Genomic DNA, 9,242 nt, shown 5'->3' with positions numbered 1-9,242 from the left:
CACTCAAAAGTGTCTTTCCTTTTCCCACGCAAACCTTTTTCTTCGGCGGCATCTTTGCAGAACCATGATGTGGCGGCGGAAGTAAAGTGTCGCTGTCAAAAGTAGCGAGAGTTGTGGCTCTTGTAATATTGTTCGGTCGAGAGTTGCGTCCCTTCTGTTATTGTTCGACCGAGAGTGAAAATTGAAGTTCAAGTAGGCCCCGATTCGAACTCGTTTTAACGGGGTTTGATACTTCAGTTTGTACAGATTCTTCTTGCAGTGACCGCTCTAGACGTAATACTATCGGACAATGACCGCTGACTTCGCGATCGGATCGGACATTTGACGGGACAGAGGTGTTTGCAATCGGTCATTTTACAACCTAAATCGGTCTATGACCGATGACCGACGCCTCGGAACATCACTGGAATAGTGCTATATTCACACCTTATCCTTCTGTGGAAGTGGCAGCAGGAATTTGGGTCCACCGACATCAGCCAGTCGTGGACTACCGCATATGCCTGAAAGAAAACAGTCACGATTTGAAATATAAATCTGGATCTGGACCAAGATTCCCACTAGATGTTGGGAGCCAATTTTGGCTCAACGTGATGGGTTTGTTTGTTTGTTTGCTTAACGCCCAGCCGACCACGAAGGGCCATATCAGGGCGGTGCTGCTTTGACATATAACGTGCGCCACACACAAGACAGAAGTCGCAGCACAGGCTTCATGTCTCACCCAGTCACATTATTCTGACACCGGACCAACCAGTCCTAGCACTAACCCCATGATGCCAGACGCCAAGCGGAGCAGCCACTACATTGCCAATTTTAAGGTCTTAGGTATGACCCGGCCGGGGTTCGAACTCACGACCTACGTGATGGGTGCATGGTGTATCATTTAAAAAGACCTCTTCGTACATGGTCGTAAATGTTTCACTCCCATAAAATGTATCTGTACAGCAGCTGATGTTAAAAGGAGTTCAGGTTTGCTTAAAAGAGTTAGATATTGCATGGTTTCAACCCACTGCCTCCCGATTGCCAACAAAAAGGCGTCAGGTGTATAAAACAGTCTGACAGTGTCGTTGATGAGGCTGTTCAATTGTATGATGACAGTGGCAGTAAGTGATGTACAAAAAAAATGAGGCTTGTATTTTACGACCTGAAATAATTTGCCAATTACTGATGTATAAATGATCACTTGAGTTAATAAGCCTCTGAGTGACTCGGAATTTGATTCTGTTGATTTTTATTGGTGGTATATTATGTGTGTGTGTGTGGGTTAGTCTGTCTTCGTGTTCTGTCTTTATGTACGCCAATGGGTGTGTGTGTGTGTGTGTGTGTGTGTGTGTGTGTGTGTGTGTGTGTGTGTGTGAGAGAGAGAGAGAGAGAGAGAGAGAGAGAGAGAGAGAGAGAGAGAGAGAGTCTCAGTCTGATAATTATGTGCATGTTTTTGCATATATATAAAGACAAGTGTTTATCGTTTACTTCAACATTGTCTTTGTATATTATGTGTCTTTATTTTAACCCACACACACTTGAAAACCTGTTCACCCAAGAACCCCTAACCTAATTCTTCCATAAACATAAAAACTGAACATGGCAAAGACCAAGAATGTAACTAAACGACCCCACCCGAGTGAGAAAGTAGCACTTAGAGGACCAACACAGATAACCGAGACAGCTTGATGACAGCTCGTAAACCTGCACTGAAGAAGGCAGAGGAGTAAGATTATGATAAGAAGGACTCAACTGACCCCGCATACAAATTGTCTTAAGCCCCCTCACTATACCCCCACAGTTAGATAAGGCATTAAATGTCACCAGAGAAAATTTTAGTTTTTCAACCCCATCACAGTTTTGACCTTGGTGGGAGAACATCAGCTGTCTACGTGTTTTGAATCACGTCATGCTATTCTCATTTTTAATTTGTTTTGAGCAAAGGCCTTGGCCTGTATTTTAAAGAAACAATTCGAAATTGTTGAGGCTAAATATAAATTGTTATCTTTTTGTTTGTTACAAACTCAGCAACAGCTGTGGCAAAATGATCAACCTGACTTTTTCGGGTGTTACAGCCTGCTTCTTGATTTTGACAGTGGTGCAGATCTTCTAGTTCATTATAAGAATTTGCAAAATAAAATGAAATCACATGAAATAAAATAAATAGAAATTATAAAACACGCAAACACAAAAATAGTAATTTCAGGATGCTGCTGCAGTGCATTTCTGGTGAAAATGTCCAATAAACGTAAGATCAGCTCCTTTCCTTGGTACAGTCGAATCTCCCCCCCCCCCCCCCCCAATGAAAATCTACCCAAAATCTGAGAAAATCATTCATTCACATGCATTTACAACAGATAATATGAGAAAACAAAGAGTAAAAGTCTTCAATCTGGAGCCTTGAAAGAGGGGCCACCCCAATTGTTTGTTTTTTTTGTTTTTTTTTTGGGGGGGGGGAGGCAGTTTTGTAACCATTTTGGTTGTAGGGAGAGTGAGATGTTATAGATCTCAACTACTCTGCTTTTTTTCACCTAATTATTGTTATTATTATAACCATTATTTACGCTAAATTTGACATAAACTCTCTTTGATATAAACTATGCATGTAAGTTGACTATTCAAGCTCTGTGTTCTTATGAACTGTCAGAACATTGTGTTCTCTCACACTCGTTGTTTATAGGGCACATTAATTAATGTTGTAAAGACTATATATTGTGCACCGTTGTATTTACAGGATAGGGTCAAGTCAATTTCTGGAAAAATGCTAAAAGATGTCCATCATACATGCATTGTCAATGGCTTTATTAGGGTCAGCTAAGTTGAAAAATGTCTAATGACCTCTCAGGGTCGGGTATACATGTACACACTTTCTTTTTTTATATATTTTTTATTGAAGTTTTTTTCTCTCTACATTTACACTGGTGTGTGTGGCTTTCTATTAGACGTAATTCACGCAAATTGTGTCCCCAGGATGTCCGAGAAGAGTATTTTCCATGCAAAGTCTGCAAAATCAAATGTTGTCCTTTTTATTAAAATTTAATTTTAATATAAAAAAAAACTTTTTGAAGGGTATAAAAAAAAAAGTTCTAGTGTCGGGAGGAAAAAATAGGGTTGGGGAATTGGAAACAAGGAAATTTTTTAGGGGCCTCAGATATGTTTCTCTCAAGATGCCAAAGATGGTAGATTAAAATATACGGGCCTAAAATATATATATATATATGTCACCTTCGGCGGAAAGGTTGAAAGGCTTCTGAGTGAGGTCAGGGCAGTCAACCACATTCACTTCCACATTGCTGAAGTTCTTCTGCAGGCCACTCTGAAGCACTTGAAGGAAGGCAGAAAATGACAAATGCATGCAATGAGTATCAAACTTAACTATAAACTATATGTGGTAGGAGTAGAAAAAACACATACATATCAGCAGCGAATTTGCTTGCAGACTACAACTTCATTCACATTATATTATATTGTATGTGCATTCAAATTAACATGTTTAGCAGAAATGTCAAAAGTGTTGTTTCTGTCTGCCTCCTCCAGTTCTAAGCGCAGGGATTTTTTTTGATTTTTTTTCATATTTTTGTAATGCAATTTATATCGCGCACATATTCAAGGCGCATTTATTTATGCCGTGTGAGATGGAACTTTTTTACACAATACATCACGCATTCACATCGGCCAGCAGATCGCAGCCATTTCCGCGCATATATCCTACTTTTCACGGCCTATAGACCCTGTCGGTATTCCAAGCTCTCGTAATCTCTCGCAAACTTCAGAGCATAGCAAAGCATGCGGTACAGCGATCTCGTGCGAGCTGCACAAGCCAAGGTTTGAAGTTCTCGCGATGTTCAAAGCATAACAAAGAGCGTGTCTCGCGAGAGCTGCTCAGATACCGAAAAGGTCTATTATTCCAAGTCACACGGGTATTTTGGTGGACATTTTTATCTATGCCTATACAATTTTGCCAGGAAAGACCCTTTTGTCAATCGTGGGATCTTTAACGTGCACACCCCAATGTAGTGTACACGAAGGGACCTCAGTTTTTCGTCTCATCCGAAAGACTAGCACTTGAACCCACCACCTAGGTAATAGGAAAGGGGGGAGAAAATTGCTAACGCCCTGACCCAGGGTCGAACTCGCAACCTCTCGCTTCCGAGCACAAGTGCGTTACCACTCGGCCACCCAGTCCACACGTTTGCTTTACGCTTCTGGCTGAATATCAACATGACACACTTTGCAATATAAACCGGGCAAATGTTTGCCTTTGGGATAGTTCAAGTCCTCCTAGCAACTCAAACTCTTACACTGAAACTGAAAGACCAACACCTCGACATCAAAGTTTCCAAACCTTTCGCGACTTCTTCCATCGAAGGCACATGCATCGGCGCTTTGGTTACGGGCAACGACATCGTTTCAAACTTCAAGTCTCACCACAAAGGAAACCCGTTGCAAGTGATATCGTTTACACATTCACGGTGAAATCGCTTCAGTTTAGTTCCCGCAACTCCGAACTTCGCCTTGCTCAAGCACTTGTAGCAGCCGACACATTGAGAGCTTCCGGTGCCTCTCGAGGCGTGTGGCGTGGCGCAGTGGGGAAGACAAATCGGATCCTCGATGGCTCACCATGTAGAACAGCCGATGCCACTGTTATGATGACGTTCAGTGTGACGGTGAACCCTTCTCTCACGAGAACGACATCGTACAGCTCAGAAGTTATGAATGCAAGACTGAAGGGGGGGGGGGGGGGGGGGGGAGGGGGGAGGGGGGGAGGGGGGAGGGGGGGAGGGGGGAGGGGGGTGGGGGGTGTCGGTCTAGAGATAGAGCTTAAACAATGACCACGAGTTGATTACTGGAAAATAAACCACGAGTGGTTTATTTTCCAGTAATCAACGAGTTGTCGTCATTGTTTAAGCTATTTATACAACGAACAACACGGGTCGAACATGCAGTCATGCAGACGACATTTTGTACGCAATTTCATTTCAGCCTAATCACTCAGAGTGTCAAATGCGCGTCATTCAAATAGTCCCTATTCATTTACTTTATTCCATTATACTTGTCTGGTCTAAATATCGGACCCCATTGCTACGATTAAAACACAATAGCGTTTATATAGCTATTCTGACACTTTACATTCTGTGTTAAAATCATGTTTTTGTCAGCAACAAGGACCAGAATGGTCCATGTCGTTGATAGCAGACGACGGTTCCCTTTCCGCATGAAGCCACGGAAATAACCGAACATTGAAAAACCCACGGACATGTATTACGGAGAAAACTCGGGATAACCGGATGTTTAGCATTACGTCAATATGCTAGGAATCATATGACGTCATGACGTATCGTGCTTGCCTACGTAGATTGTATATGTTCGAAAGTCTGACTTCTGTTGTGAATTCGCGTGGTGAAGGCTGCGGTAAATCTGTAGATGATAAGAGAACAAGGATTGTCTCAGAAGAAACGACTAAATGTTTCAGACCGGTAACTTCATTTCAACATTGCACTATATAAAGGACGTTCTATGTGACAGGAGAGTTTGCTGATTTTGTGTTAAACATTGGAGAGATCGTCTGCTAGAATCAGAGAATGAGAGATAGGTCGGTTCAGATTGCAGCTTCTGGAAATTTGCAAGGTTTGTTGCCTGTTAAAGAACTGGATTTTACACGTACAGTAAGCAACAACAAAAACACACACAAAGCAAATGGCATCGTCTGTCGACTATAGTCACAGAAACAAACCTGGCGAGGTATGCGTGTACTTCATACACGTCAGCCATTGTTGTTACAGTTTTGAGTCAACGTTGTACGTATTCTTCCGCAACAGGGTCCAATCGTCTGGGTTTCAAATGTTCTAAAAATAAATTCTAGTGTTGATTATTTTTTAGCCCTCTTTATTCTTACTTCGAATAATCTACGTGTGATTTTTGGTGTAATCAAAGTAGTTCGTTCTAATTTCTCACTTGTCTAAAAATAATCAACTACATTTAATCCACCCCTCGGTTGCATTGCAGGAGTTGTATAAAAAAGAATAATTCACTGCAGAGTGGCTGTATTCTGTATACATGCGGACTGAAAAACAGAATTCACGTAGAAGCGCTGTGCCGGGGTGTGGCTATTGGGGGACTGGGTGCCGGGGACTGGGTGGCCGAGTGGTAACGCACTTGCGCTCGGAATCGAGAGGTTGCGTGTTCGACCCTGGGTCAGGCCGCTATTTTCTCCCCCCTTTCCTAACCTAGGTGGTGGGTTCAAGTGCTAGTCTTTCGGATGAGACGAAAAACCGAGGTCCCTTCGTGTACACTACATTGGGGTGTGCACGTTAAAGATCCCACGATTGACAAAAGGGTCTTTCCTGGCAAAATTGTATAGGCATAGATAAAAAATGTCCACCAAATACCCGTGTGACTTGGAATAACAGGCCGTAAAAAGTAAATATTCGCCGTAATGGCTTGAGATTTACTGGCCGATGTGAATGCGTGATGTATTGTGTAAAAAATTCCATCTCACACGGCAGAAATTAATATGTAAATCGCCGTGAGCTCTTGTGAGAAGGGGCGATTAATAAATGTCCATTATTATTATTATTATTATTATTATTATTGAAGTTTGATGACCCGTGTCTATTTGACCCTCACAAACTTTTAAGTTCACAGAGGGGTTGAGCTCTTAAAAGCCCCAGTCTGCCTCAAATGGTTTACAGAACGATTTAAATCTTCTCAAGAAAAAAAAATAGTTATAACCTTATGGAACACAATGCACTTGCAACAGCATTTAACAGCATTAAATGACACAGTTCGTTTGAATGGCTATTTAATTAGTAGCTTGCGTAAACCACACGTACACCAGTTTTCGTGTACAGTTTATTAACCCCTGAGCCATCGTGGACCCGTGTGATCACGTGACTTTCCTTTTTTTTCTCACAATTTAGTCGTCAGTTTGTGATTTCAATGCGACTCGCTGTATCTGCAATAGCACGTTATTGTGTACCTCTGAAACTAAAATGCAACACTAAAACGACTGCGAGTCACACGAACGTATAGGCAGTGATTGGCTTCAAAGAAGCAAGCGCTATGCAGAAAATTCGTCTGCTTGGGCAAACACGACCTTGCGTGACCTGCCGTCCGGGCTCCCTTTTTTCAAATTTTCAAAACTTCGAATAGTACTGATCTTGTCTTGATGAAAACAGAATTATTTTATGATTTAAGAATGTTTGTGTTACAAGCTGTCAATTTATTATTTAGATTTTAAAAGTTAGGTCTAGCGCCAAAACGAGGCTTCCGATTTGTCTAATGGTAAATCCGTTCTGACTGCACGTAATAAATTCTTTGAAAATGTCTCACTCTGAACGGAAAGAAGCCAGGATGTTCCCGTTCTGTGAGCGTTCAAACGGAAATATGTTTGCACGGTACTGTATGTAGAGGCTCGGGGAGCTCAGTGATCAGAAACGGATGATTTACGGGAGGCTGAGTGTGCCTTTAAACAGTTTCTTGGAGCCAGAAGTGAGAGTTGGATGTTGAGTGAGGACCAGTGTTCCCGTCCATCCCCCCAAAAGGGAGCTGCTGCAGGATTTACAAATCGGATGACACCTATCTGACGGGTGCAGTGGCTTAGTGGTAAGACGTCGGCCTCCTAATCGGGAGGTCGTGAGTTCAAATCCCGGTCGCTGCCGCCTGGTGGGTTAACTCTTACCAGTTCGCTCCCTTACCCATCGTAAGCAAGCTTACGATGCCCCCCCCCCCCCCTGTAGTTTTCCACTGACCAATTATCTAATTATCGAGAAAAAAATTGGTTATTTTACATTGGATGGGTTGGACAGTGGATAAACTCATATGTTAGACACACTTTATGACAGAAACAAGCTGGGTTTTTGTTATAAGTTAGTTATAGGAATGCATTATTAGGCCCCCCCCCAAAAAAGTCTGTTAACGGTAACATAGGCCAATAAAATAGGGTCGGTAGGTCGGGACTTTTTTTTCTTTTTCTTTTCTTTTCCCCAAAAAACATATTTTTAAGTTATTTTGCCAAAAAACAAAGACTTTTTTTTTCTCCCCCAAATGCCAAAAAAAGTCTAGGGTCGCGCGAAAAAATAGGGTCGGTCGGGATACCGTAAACAGACTTTTCTTTTTTGGGGCCTTAGGCATGCGTATGTCATGAAACGTCCAACTTTGAAATTTGGGTGGGGGTATTCAGGTGACAATAACTTTTTTGTTTATCAGCAAAACTAAATAAAACTTTGCTATGTTATGTAAAATGAATGCCAAAACAGACTAGTTAGCAGCATATCTAAAATAAACTGAACACAAAAAAAATGTCTTCTTTGTGTTTGTCACGTGTTCCAAAAAATGGGCGTACAAATTTCAAGAAAAATCATGTTGTCACCCCCATAACCTTTTTTACCTTTAACTTAGATAGCACAATTCTCTTTGCAAATATGAAAAGCTTATTCATTTTCCTTTCATTTGATATATAACTTTCTATATTTCATTTAGAATATGACCCCAGATAGCCACTTGGCAAGTAGGCACCAACAGCACTGTAAAATATGCCCCAAAACCCCCGAACTGGTAAGAGTGGAGATTTTTCCGATCTCCCAGGTCAACGTATGTGCAGACCTGCTAGTGACTTAACCCCCTTCGTGTGTACACGCAAGCACAAGACCAAGTGCGCACAGAAAAGATCCTGTAATCTATCGGTCAGAGTTCGGTGGGTTATAGAAACACGAAAATACCCAGCAGGCCTCCCCGGCCCCCGAAATTGGCGTATGGGTAAAAACGGTCATACACGTAAAAATCCACTCGTGCTAAAAACATGGGTGAACGTGGGAGTCTAAGCCCATGAACGAAGAAGAAGAAGAAGAAGGATATGTCACCTCTTCTCATACACCCCATACACCTTTTGAAAACTTGAAAATCAAGTTGTATGTTCACACTTTGCCAGGGATGCTGATGCAATTTGCTTCTTACTGCATGTGGACACTCCTACTGGAGAAAGATATCTCTAGTTTGTTTGTAAATACGATCTCACAGGTTTGGCAGTATATTTGTGTATGTGTGTGTGTGTGTGTGTGTGTGTGTGTGTGTGTGTGTGTGTGTGTGTGTGTGTGTGTGTGTGTGCGTGTGTGTGTGTGTGTGTGTGTGTGTGCATAAGTTTGTGTGCTTTTGATTTTAAATGTAGTACTTGCATGTACATGGTTTTTTTTTTCTCAACGAATAACATTAATTTGCGTGTCTACACACAAACACACACACACACACACACACACACACACACA

The 9,242-nt window shown here is 41.9% G+C and overlaps 1 long non-coding RNA gene across 1 annotated transcript; it reads right to left on the bottom strand.

Moving 5' to 3' along the window:
- Window positions 1-422: 422 nt before the first annotated feature.
- On the bottom strand, window positions 423-4,553 carry LOC138956577 (uncharacterized). The gene is made up of 3 exons (XR_011452707.1): window positions 4,325-4,553; window positions 3,205-3,303; window positions 423-500 (listed from the first exon to the last, which is right to left on the bottom strand). It is a non-coding gene; the product is annotated as an uncharacterized lncRNA (long non-coding RNA).
- Between the last annotated feature and the right edge of the window lie 4,689 nt (window positions 4,554-9,242).

This window comes from Littorina saxatilis, unplaced genomic scaffold (assembly GCF_037325665.1).
Source record: "Littorina saxatilis isolate snail1 unplaced genomic scaffold, US_GU_Lsax_2.0 scaffold_2585, whole genome shotgun sequence".
NCBI lineage: Eukaryota > Metazoa > Mollusca > Gastropoda > Littorinimorpha > Littorinidae > Littorina > Littorina saxatilis.
Note: the sequence above shows the minus strand (reverse complement) of the source record. Positions and strands in the feature narration are given on the sequence as shown.